Here is a 12,937-nt window from a genome sequence, read left to right as displayed (position 1 = left end):
GTATGTACTGTGTAACTTTGTATCTCCGCCTCCAGGCTTTGAGTTCCTTGAGGAAAGGAACAGTTTCTTATTCATTCACATTCCCAGAATACACCACTGCACGGGCACAAAAGAAATAGTTAACTGTTGAATCAATTAATTTATTACTTTTGCCATCATAGCATCTTCTAGCTGCAAAGGACTTCAGAGGTCAGGAGGCCAGTGGTTCTGGAAGCTGCATCAGTATCAGCCAGGAGATTTTTAAAAGCAGTCTCGGGTCCCACCACAGACCTACTAAACCAGTATCTCTGGAGGTGGGACCTGGAGTCTATTTCTGTAAAGATCCCCTGGTGATTCTAAAGTACAGCAAGGCTTGGGAACAACAGACCTAACCCAACATACCACTCAAATTAGGAATCATTCATTTCCTCATGCGATCCATCCATCAAACATTTTTTGAACTTCTACTATATTCTAGACACTAGGAAAAATATAAAAATAGATAAGACATGGTCCTGACCTTTACAGGACAATCTTTAAAGGAGTAAGATAAGAAACAAGCATGGGGCACCTGGGTGGCGCAGTCGTTAAGCATCTGCCTTTGGCTCAGGGCGTGATCCCGGCATTCTAGGATCGAGCCCAGCATCGGGCTCTTCCGCTATGAGCCTGCTTCTTCCTCTCCCACTCCCCCTGCTTGTGTTCCCTCTCTCACTGGCTGTCTTTCTCTGTCAAATAAATAAATACAAAATCTTAAGAAAAAATTTTTAAAAAAAGAAACAAGCAATTCATATACAATGTGACATGTAGCATAACTGGAATAAGTACAAAGAAAAAGATAATCTGATGGGGATGATTCTCTTGACCTGCTCTTTACTTCTTGGGAGAGGTAGTCTAGTACAGACAGCCCTCCGGAACCCTCCCATCAGACATTCACAGAGGACACTTCAGATGTGGAAGAAGAAGCCATGCTACCTTTCTTCTGGATGATTTCTGGGCTACAAAGCCAAGGGGGCCTGTTTAGTTTCTGCCCTCTTCTTTTTGGGAATTATAGTAAGAACATTATCATTGGAAATGAAAGATGAAGTAAAAATACCAAATTTCACAGGCCAGCTAGACATCTGGCATTACAAATAGGTCAGATTTTTACACTGTTGGCTGCCTTCCAAGAAATGAAAATAAGAAGAAATTGTAACAATTCAGGAATATGAAACAAGCTGTGTATTCTCTGTCCCATCCCAGGTGCACTCCTGGCAGGGAAGATGCCTCACTGTCTTCTGAGGAGCGTCACCAGCCTCACCAGTGTTTTCCACAAGCGTGCAAAGAGTGATGGATGCTGTCGGAGGTTGGCCAAGACGGAACTTGAGAAACTTCTCCAGCAAGAGTTTGGAAATGCTCTGGAGGTAAGAACAGTCACTCTCCTTGCCCACATACTCTGGTACTTGGGACTGTCTTCTTGGCTCCAGTGGTACTACTCTCTCCTGCCGTCCTCCTACCTCTCCAGCTATTTCTTCTCAGGGTTTTTCAAGTTCCTCTTTCTCTGCTTTGTCACTTAAGGGCTGATGTTCTCTGGGTTTCTCTTCTCAATCTGTGTGCTCCCCCTGGTAATTCTTCACACTTTCTTGGCTTCAACCATTCCCTGGATACTGTGCCTTTCAGTCAACTCACCAGTCAGGGTTTCTCTCCTAAGCTTCAGACATGTCAAATATCCCATGGATATTGCACAAGCATCCCAAACTCAAACTTTGCAGAACTCGACCCTCAAATCTTGTTCTCCTTCTACATTCCATTTCTCAGCAAATACAACAGTATCACCCACTCACTTGTCTAATCCAAGAATCTGAACGCTAGCCTTGACCACTCCATCTCTGACCTATTCTATCACATCTAATTCAATCTCCAAGACCTGCTTATTCTGAGTTTTAAATAAATCTCCCCAGACCTGGCCACTTCCCTCCTTAACTGCTGCCCCTGCACTAGTTCAGGCCACTAGCATCTCTACCTGGATTATTGCAAGAGCCTTCTAATTGATTTCCCCACCTCTATTCTTGCCTCTTCCTATTGCCACTACCTACTGTTACCTAACTGTAACTAAAGTGATTGGGTTTAGGTGTTTGTCTCACTGGCTCCCATTTCACCGTGTGGAACACAGTGTGTAGTAATTGCCCGTTTACTTATCTGTAAAGGCAGCAACCATGACTGCCATGTTTTCCTTTGTATTTCTAGCACCTGGCACCTTTCTGGCACACATTTATCCACTCACTCATGCAACCAAGATTTACTTAGCATCGGTTATATGCAAAGTGTATTTCTAGGCTCTGGGGAAGATTAATGAGCAAAATAGACATGTTTCTTGCCTTCAAAAAGTTTTCAGGCAATAAATAATCAAAAAACTATTAGTTAAAAACAATGATAAATGTTATGTTCTACTAGAAAGTCAGAGAAGTTCCTTTGAGGAAGTGACATTTAAATTAACACTTAAAGAAAAAAAATAAGTTAAGACTTGAAGGATGTGTAGAAGTTGGCAGGGCAAAGAATGGTTCGAAGAGAGTTCCAGAAAAGAAGAGTATAAAAAGTCCCTGAGTCAGGAAATAGCTTCATATGTTCAAGGAACTGGAAGAAGGCAAGTGTGGCTGGACAGAAGAATGGCAGGAGATGAAGGTGGTGAATGGGGCAAGGACTGAATCATGAAGAGCTTTGTAGACCATGTTAAGGAATTGAAATTTTTCCCCAAAACATAACAGAAAGCCATTTAAAAAAAATTCTGAGCAGAGGAATAACAAGATCTAATTTACAGGTTTTTTTAAGTCATTTGACTTCTGAGAAGAGGACAGATTGTAAGGGGGCAAAAGAAGAAGCCAACAGACCTATGAGAAGGTACTACAACGGTGCAGGCAAAGATGATGGTAGATTAGATTGGAATCCAAGCAATGGGAAAGAAAATGAACAGATGAGCTGATAATTACATTTTGGAGTTAGAAACTGAAGGCTTTGTGGTCGATTGAATTGGAAGGTAAATGAGGAAAGACTCAAACACAGCTACTAAGCTTCTGACTTAAAAAATTGGAAAGGATGGTGGTGTCATTTACTGAGATGGAGAGGATTTGATGAGAAGTACTCAAGAATTCTGAACTGGACATTGAACTCTGAAGCTGGAAGTTGAATTTCTCCTATTTGTGATATATCACAGAGAAGGTATCACCAAAGCAGTTGAGTATATAGGTATGGAATTCAGAAGAGAGATCCGGTCCAAAGACAAAAATCTGATTATCATCTTCTGATTTATTGTGAAAATCTACAAGAATGGGTGATAAGGCAACAACATAGAATGGGAAGACTGTCCATGATTAAATCCTGAACAACTCCAATAATTAGAAGTCAAGTAGAAGGGAGAAATGAGAATAGAAAATGGACAAGGGGGCCAGAGATGTAGGAAGAAAACCAGAAGAATGGGATGGTCACAGAATCCAAGAGAAAAGAATGTTTCCAAAGGAAGGATTAGTTAGTTGTGTGAATTGAAGCTGAGAGGTAAAATAAAATGACGATCGAAAAGTGTCCATTGTATTTGGCATTAAGGAAGCCACTTGGTATAGTGGTAAATATGAATGCCAGGGTGACATGGCCTAAAAGGTGAATGAAGAGTAAAGAAGTAGATAATAATTCTTTCAAGAAGCCTGGAAATAAATGGTAAAAAAAGATAATGGGTAGTAGGAGAAAGAAAGAAAGAAAGAAAGAAAGAAAGAAAGAAAGAAAGAAAGAAAGAAAGAAAGAAAAAAAGAGAAAGGGGAGGGAGGGAGGAAAGAAGGAAGGAAGGAAGGGAAGATGGTGCACAAAAATATTTTTAAATACAATACCTAATAAAGCAACTGTTTCAGTTGACGGCCAGTGAAGACCAAAATATTGAAAAGTCAACAGAAAGAGGGATTGTCAGAAGGTATTGTGTCATTTAGAAAGTAAATGGCACAGACTCCATAACCAAATAGCAAAATCCAAATAGAAGGATTTGCCTTTGATTGAAATAGGTGAACTTCCTCTATTGTCTTAGAAAAAAGAGTACACAACAATGATTTTTGATCCTTTGCTTGGATAGATGAGACAGTTCAACTTTAGTAACTCATGTTCTATTTTTGAAAAATGAAATGAGAGCTGGAGAAAGAAAGAGGGTGTTGGTGATTAATAAATATTTCACAAAATAATGTTATATCTTAGTAATACTTGTTAGGAATAATTATTTCACTCACTGGGATTTCAAAATATAAAACTATGCATTTATCCAATAGAAAAAATATACAATTCAATGATGTACCTAACAAAAAGAACAAAAAGAAATAAAAAAGAGGACTGCTACATGTCTCCTAAGAAGTATTCTAGGTAACAAAAGAGACATAAGAAAAAAGTGACAAATACACTCCTTCCTTTCTTGATTTTTTTCTCATAGAAAACAAATAAGTCAGAAACGACAGAAAATATCCTCCAACAGCTGGATCAAGATGGTGACAAAACAGTTGATTTCAGTGAATTCATTTTGCTCATATTTGGACTGACAAAGGTCTATTAGACATGCATAAAATCTATTCTCTGTCCTGAATTAAAGGAAAGGGAAAGAAGAACTGAAAGTCAAGGACAACAAGCTACAGAGCTAGAAGGTAGGCAACCGCAGAAAGAAAAATTTCTAGAGAGGGAATTCCAGGAGTCCCAGGGGAGTCAGAGAGATGAACTGAGAGACCAGATCCCAACACCCAGTGATGATGAAAGTCATGGAGTAAGAGAGCAAAGCCTAGAATCACAACATGTGGGAAACCTGAGCCCTGAACCACAAGATATAAGAAAACACCAAGGGAGAGACCAAACTAAGGGATGATAAGAGATACCAAGGAAAAAACCAGAGCTTAAGATACCAGGATGTTGGGAGACGCCAAGTGAGAAACCAGATGCCAATACCAAGGCATGATGGAGAGCATCAGATGAGAGACCAGAACCCAGAATCCCAAGTTGTTCACAGATACCACACAAGAGACCAGAACCCAATACCAGGAGATCCTGAGAATGATCAAATGAGAGACCAGAGGCAAGATTCCCAGGAAGCTCAGAAACACCAAGTGAGAAAGCAAATCTCAACAGCAAATGATGATGGGCAACAACAATTAAAAGACCCAAGCCTAGAATCCCAGGACCACCAGAGATGCCATGAGAGAGACAGGTTCCAAGACAAAATGATTACAGGAGTCTTCAAGTGAGAGGCCAGAGGCTGGCATACCAAGATTACTCAACATAACCTGGTAGGGAGCAGATTCTAGAATCAGGAGTTGATGAAAGTCACCAGCTAAGTGTCCAGAGCCCAACACCAGAGAACATTGGGAGGCTTCAAGTGAAAGAAGTCAATACTCTAGTATCTCAGAATGCTGCAAGCCAACAAGTGAGAGACCAGCTTCCAGCTCTAAGCAATGATGGGAGATATCAAGTGCGAGACCATACACCAGAACCACAGGATCAATCAAGGCAACAAAGTGGTATGCAGACACTAGAATCACAAGTTGATGAGAATAACCAATTGGGAGACCGGATTCCAGAACTAAAGGATGTTGGGGGGTATCAAGTGAGAGACCACAGCCCAGAATTCCAGTGTATTACAAGGCAACAAGGTAGAAAGCAGACTCCAACACCAAAAGCTGCTTAGTGTCACCAAGTAAAAAACCAGAGCCCAGAATTAAGTAATAGTGGGATACAGCCTGGAGGACAGAGACCTTCACCAAGAAGGAACGAGATACAGGAAGTTAGTGATCAGACTGAAGTACAAAGAAATGATGAGAGAAGACACCCAGTGAAAGAACTAAGTCCACGACCTGGAGGTGGTAAAGCACAAAAAACTAGAGAATGAAGACCAGAAGAGAAAGATGATGAGAGACAACAGATAAGTGCTCAGACCTCAGCACCAATGGATGAAGAGAGACATCCAGTGAGAGGGCTGAGATCAGATATTCAAAATAGTGGAAGACAGCAAACTAGAGAGCAGAGACCATCTCCAAGAGAGGATGAGAGACTGGGAATTAGTGATCAAACTCCAATACCACAGGAAAATGGAAAATACAAGGTGAAAAGTCACACCACAGTAACAAAGAATGATGAGAGACACCAAGTGAGAGACCTGAGCCCAAAGCCCAGCAATGATGAGAGACACCAAGTTAAGAAGCAGAGCTCAGAACTTTGAAATTATGGCAAACAAGTAAGAGACCTAGGTCCAGAAAACATGGATGATGGGAGAAACCATGTTAGGGATCAGAGGACAGCTTTAAGAAAATATGAAAGAATCCACCATAGTGACCAAACTGTAGCACCAAGTGATGATGGGAGACATCAAGTAAGAGACCTGAGCCCCAAACCCAGAAATGATGGGAGACACCAAGCTAGGGAACAGAGATTAGCTCCAATAGAAGATGAGAGACACCAACTGAGAGACCAAACAGCATCAAGGTATGATGGGAAACACCAGGAGAGAGACGAGAGACCAACACTCAGGAATTACAGGAAAAGCCAAGCTAGGGAGCAGAGACCAGTTCCAAGACAGTATGAAACACTCCAACATAAAGACCAGATCCCTGCATCAAGAGATGGTGGGAGAAGCCTAGTGAGAGACCTGAGCCCTGAACCCAAGAGTGATGGGGGATACCAAGTTAGGGAGCAGAGACCACTTCCAACACAATATGAAAGATCCCAACATAGAGACCAAATTTCCACACCAAGGGATGGCGAAAGAAGCCAAGTTGGGTAACTGAACACTGAACCCAGAAATGATAGAAGATATCATATCACAGAGCATATACCAGTTCCAAGACAATATGAAAGATTCCAATATAGAGACCAGATCCCTGCACTAAGGGATGATGAGAAAAGCCAAGTGAGAGAGGTGAGCCCTGAGCCCAGGAATGATGGGGGATACCACATTAGGGAGCAGAGACCAGCTGTAGCAGAATATGAGAGACACCAAGTGCGAGACCAAACCTCAGCACCAAGGGATAATGGGAGATACTATATTATAGAGCAGAGACCAGCTCCAAGACAATATGAAAGTATCCAACATGGACACCAGATCCCTTCACCAAGAGATAGTGAGAGAAGCCAAATGAAAGATCTGAGCCCTGATCCCAGGAATGATAGGGAACACCAGGCTAGGGAGCAGAACGCAAAACCCAGGAATGAAGGGAGACAGCAGAGACCAACTCCAACAGAAAATAAGAGATATATAGTGAGAGACCAAATCCCAGCACCAAGGGATGTTAGGAGACACCAAGAGAGAGGCATGAGACCAGAACTCAGGAACAGTAGAAGTCAAGTAAGAGAGTAGAGACCAACTCCAAGACAATATGAAAGATTTCAACACAGAGCCCAGATCCCTGCACTAAGGGATGATTAGAGAAGCCAAGTAAGAGACCTGAGCCCAAAGCCCAATAATAATGGGGGACACAAAATTAGGGAGCAGAGACTGGAACCCAGGAGTGATAGAAGAAGCCAAATGAGGGAGCAGAGACCAAATCCAAAATATGAACTATTCCAACATAGAGACCACACCCCAAGACCAAGAGATGACAAAAGACACCAAGAAAGGGATGTGAGCCCACAACCCAGGAACTATGGAAGACACCAAGATACAGGCCTGAGCTCAGAACCCAATGATGATGGGGGACATCAAGTAAGAGACCTGAGCCCAAAACCCAGGACTGACAAGAGACTAGAGGTTAGAGAGCAAAGGCCCCCTTCAAGAAAGGGTGAGAGTCATCTTGGGGGCAACAATGAGAGAAACCTTAGAAGAAGCACATCTCTGAGGGAATCTGATGATGAAACAAAAAAACAGCTTGGGGAGGAACAACATCAAAAGTCTCTTCCCAGACAAGAAAAAGCTGAGCTTGAAGATCTAGATCCTCAGGGATTAGCACCAACGAGAAAAATTGGGCCATTCACCTGTGAGGTATACTTTTTTCCCCAGTAGAAAGGTAACTGGTTATGCTATTGCCTACATGACCCATCTGAAACAGGAAATACAAGAAATCAGCTCACTTATACAGGTCTGGGGATGTTTAAGGATCAAAGGAAGGGAAGAAGCTATGACTGCTCCCCAGCTGGGGATCCAGAAGAAGAATGCTTGTACCAAGACAAGGAAGAAAGATGGAAAGGTTGTGTTGATGACCAGCAGGAGAAACCCTACCATGTTTGGAAATCTGGCAACCACAAGTATAAGAGCCCTGGGGTCCCAGATGAGCCTGACTCCACTGGGGATGAATTTTGAAATCCCTTCCAGATGCTCCAAGAAATTCCACCTCCCCATCTGGCTGAGCTGGTTGATTCAGCATTCTTGGCTTTTTCTTTCTTTGTAATCTTAGACATCTAGTTCAAATGTGTAATAGGTAGGGGCACCTGGGTGCCTCCATCGTTAAGCATCTGTCTTCAGCTCAGGGCGTGATCCTGGGGTCCTGGGATCGAGCCCCACATCGGGCTCCTCTGCTATGAACCTGCTTCTTCCTCTCCCACACCCCCTGCCTGTGTTCCCTCTCTCGCTGGCTGTCTCTGTAAAATAAATAAATAAAATCTTTTAAAAAATAAAAATAAAAAATAAATCTGTAATAGGTAGAATTCCACAACTTTTGGCTTCTGGGACTCTAATATTTTTTTAGGAATGTCTGATAGTAGAAAGAAAAATTAAATGTTATATAATATCCTCCAATAACCCTACAATTTTAAGTTTAATGAATCATAACTCTCAAGGCTTATCTGAAGAGCTTGCATACTCAAATTATAATCCTTGTAAAAATTAGTAAGTAATAACAAACATTGATTTCTCCTTGGTTTTCTTCTACTTTTTTTTCTTGAAATTCATCACTCTCAGATTGAAAGCTGAGATGAGGATTAAAACTAGAAAATAAGTAAGTGCACAGGAAATTTGTTTAAAGTAATGGTGAAGACAATGAACTCTGGAGGCAAACTATTCAGGGTTGAATTTCTGGCTCCATCACACTTAACTAGCTTTATGATGCTCACACTACTGAGCAGGGAGTCCAACTCGGGGCGAGATCCCAGAACCCTGGGATCATAACCTGAATTGAAGGCAGACACACTAAAATCTCTTCAAATCTTAATTTCCTCATTTGTAAAATGGAAATGATAAAAATAAGATTACCTACTGAGATAAGGTATGAAACAATAAAGTGCTTCATACAGTATCTAGTTAACACTTTTTTTAGTGTTTTTGATTTTATAGGTATATATGAATCTACACACTTCAGAAAATGCACATACTTTTTTTTAAAGATTTTATTTATTTATTTATTTATTTATTTATGAGAGAGAGTGAGCATGAGCAGGGAGAGGGGCAGAGGGAGAGGGAGAAGCAGAGTCCCCTCTTAGCAGGGAGTCCAACTTGGGGCTAGATCCCAGAATCCTGGGATCATAACCTGAATTGAAGGCAGACACCCAACCAACTGAGCCACCCAGGCGCCCTGAAAATGCACATATTTTTAAGCACCCATGAAAGATTTATAAAAGCTAACCCAATATGATGAAAACTGCAATAACTTCCAAAAAGCATAAATACTGCAGGTCACATTTTTTATGATAATGCTAGTAAAACTACAAATTGATTAAAAAGGAATATATGAAAATATTTGGAATTTTAAAAGCAGTCCTCTAAATAACTCAGGTTAAGAAAGAAAGCAAAATTACAATTAAGAAAATTTTAAAAGAAAACAATAAAAAGTCACAAAATTTTTTAAAAGTCACAAAATATTAAAATCTGGAGCTGGAGCCTTAAGCATTTTATTAACAATAAAGAATAAAAAAGGAATAAACTATAGTCAATTCAATTAGGGGTGCCTGGGTGGCTCAGTCATTAAGCATCTGCCTTCATCTCAGGTTATGATCCCAGGGTCTTGGGATCGAGCCCCACATCAGGTTCCCTGCTCAGTGGGGACTCTGCTTCTTCTTTATCTCTGTCCCTGCTCATGTTCCCTCTCTCGCTGTCTCTCTCTGTGTGTCAAATAAATAAATAAAATCTTTTTAAAAAATAATAACTTAGAAAATTAAAACACAGACTTAAAGCAGGAAGAAGGAAAATATAAACACATAAGTAAAAATTCATGACTAGAAAACAGAATAGCCACATAACTGATTAATAAATGAGAGAACCAAGACATTTTGAAAATCATTAAAATAATTAAGAAAGAAAAGAAGACAATATAATTAAGCTGCAACAAAAATATTTAGCTACAGGGACGCCTGGGTGGCTCAGTTGGTTGAGTCTCTACCTTCAGCTCAAGTCATGATCCCATGGTCCTGGGATCAAGTCCCATGTCGGGCTCTCTGCTCAGCAGAAGCCTGCTTCTCCTTCCGGCTGCTGCTCTCCCTGCTTGTGCTTTCTCTCTCTCTCTCTGATAAATAAATAAATAAAATCTAAAAATAAATAAAAATAAAAAACAGGAAGAGCCTGATTTCTGAACCCAATGCCATTATGGCCAAGGTATTGATGTCCAGCCAGGAGGCAGGAGTCTGCCTCTCCCCATAGCGTAGCCACAGGCAATATGTTGTCTCCTGAGCACTCAGGCAAGGCACCTTCTGAAGGGTCATACTATTCAGGACATTTCTGAAAAAGAAAAAGAACAGGTCAGAAACAAGGACCGGGGGCAGAAAAGACTCACCAAGCCAAACTGACGCTCTTGGATTCCCTCTGTAAACCCCATATGGGCCATAAAAATGTTGTAGGATCCTTAAGTGGGAGGGTCAGGAAAGGATTCTTGAGGCATTTTACAGTTCAACTTAGTAAATTTCTCTAAGTAGCACAAGGATAGGACCCGTGGGCAGAAAGAGCTGCACTTTTGGTGTATGAAGCTGATGTGCTCAAGGGGGAAGGACGTGCAGGGAGCATTAGATCAGAAATGTCGTCTTCGAATTTCTACTCATTAAATGATTTTTGCAAGATTTCTCTGGTGATTATCATTCATTTCCATATTAACTATCAGTGAGATTTAGAGGCAGTCATGAGACCTTTTAAGAATGTAGCCACCAGAGGGCGCTTGGGCGGCTCAGTCTGTTAAGCATCTGACTCTTGGTTTCAGCTCAGGTCATGATCTCAGGGTCATGAGATCAAGCTCCGCCTACAGCGCTGCATCTGGCTCCATGTTCAGTGAGAAGTCGGCCTGAGATTCTCTCCCTCTACCCCTCCCCTGCTCACTCTCTCTCTCTAAAGGAAATAAATGAGTCTTTAAAAATAAATGTAGTGGGGCGCCTGGGTGGCACGGCGGTTAAGCATCTGCCTTCAGCTCAGGGCGTGATCCCAGCGTTGTGGGATCGAGCCCCACATCAAGGCTCCTGTGCTGTGAGCCTGCTTCTTTCTCTCCCACTTCCCCTGCTTGTGTTCCCTCTCTCGCTGGCTGTCTCTTTCTCTGTCAAATAAATAAATAAATCTTTAAAAAAATAAAAATAAATAAATAAATAAAAATAAATGTAGCAACCAGCACTAATTTGATCTTTATCACAACTATGCAGGCTACAGGCGAGCCTTCTGGACTAAAGGTGACCACTTTCCTGCTTCTTCCTCATCAGTCCACACTAGGAAATTTACTGATGGGCCCCTTCCATTCTCCTGAGGAGGCAAACTTGCCTAAAACAATAGATTCTTTGCTAATAATTTTCTCTTTTCTGCTCCCATCTACCTATTTTTTTTAGAGAGGGAGAGAAAAAAAAAGAGAGGGGACGGGAGGGGGCAGAGAGGAACAAGCAGACTCCACACCCAGCATGGAGCCCGACTCCGGGCTGGATCTCACAACCCTGAGACCATGACCTGAGCCGAAATCGGGAGTCAGACACTTACCTGACTGAGCCACACAGGTATCCCTCATTCTACCTTAAAAGACCTTTCCGTGGGGCGCCTGGATGGCTCAGTCAGAAGAGCATGTGACTCTTGATCTCAGGGTTATGAGTTCGAGCCCCACATTGAGTGTAAAGATTACTTAAATCTTTAAAAATAAATAAATAAAAATAAAAACTTTTCCTTTTCTGTAGCCCTTTGGTGCTCCCTTCTACTTGCTAGTCAGGGTGCTGTCTGATTCACGCGTCAATTAATAAAGTCAATTAAATCTTTAAAATTTACTCAGTTGAATTTTTTGTTATTTAACACTATCTTATTCTCTACCTATATCCCCTACACCTAGCCAATTGTAGGCATTTATTCAATATATATTGCTATTCTAATGAATGACTCCTAACTTCTTTCCCTATTCATGCTGCCCAAACCCTCCTCCAGCTGCTCCATGGAGTCTGCGTCTTCACCTGGCTCAGTGGGATCAGCCACAGCGTGGCCCCTTAGATGCTCAAGAACAGCCATCCACAAAGGACCAACCACATCCTTGCAGCTGATGGCCCTCAGAACTTCATGCCTGGTGCTTGTGCGCCACCTTGTGGTGACTTCCTGCAATGTTTCCAGTAGACCCATCATTAGGCAATAGAAATGGGAAAATCTCATTTTGCTGCCATGGTCCTGGGCGAACAGTGAGTAGTTAACATCTTGTGTTCTTTCCTGGAATTTCAAATGGACTGGAGATTCTCCCTTTCTTATGTTCATCAGTACCTGGGGTTGTAGAGCAGAGAATGCTACACAATTCTTAAATCCAGATGCTTTCTGGATAGGTGGTGTTACACTTACATTATTCTATAACACTGTGGATTGTTAAGAGGAACCACTGATTGAAAAGCAGCATTTTTACACAGCCATCAAAAAAAAAATGAAATCTTGCCATTTGCAACGATGTGGATGGAACTAGAGGGTATTAAACAGTGAAATAAGTCAGTCAGAGAGACTATTATCATAGGACCTCACTGATATGTGGAATTTAAGAAACAAGGCAGAGGATCATAGGGGAAGAGAGTAAAAAATGAAACAAGATGAAACCAGAGAGGGAGACAAACCATAAGAGACTCT

The sequence above is a fragment of the Ailuropoda melanoleuca genome, chromosome 2 (genome assembly GCF_002007445.2).
Source record: "Ailuropoda melanoleuca isolate Jingjing chromosome 2, ASM200744v2, whole genome shotgun sequence".
NCBI lineage: Eukaryota > Metazoa > Chordata > Mammalia > Carnivora > Ursidae > Ailuropoda > Ailuropoda melanoleuca.
This window is presented reverse-complemented; position numbering follows the sequence as displayed.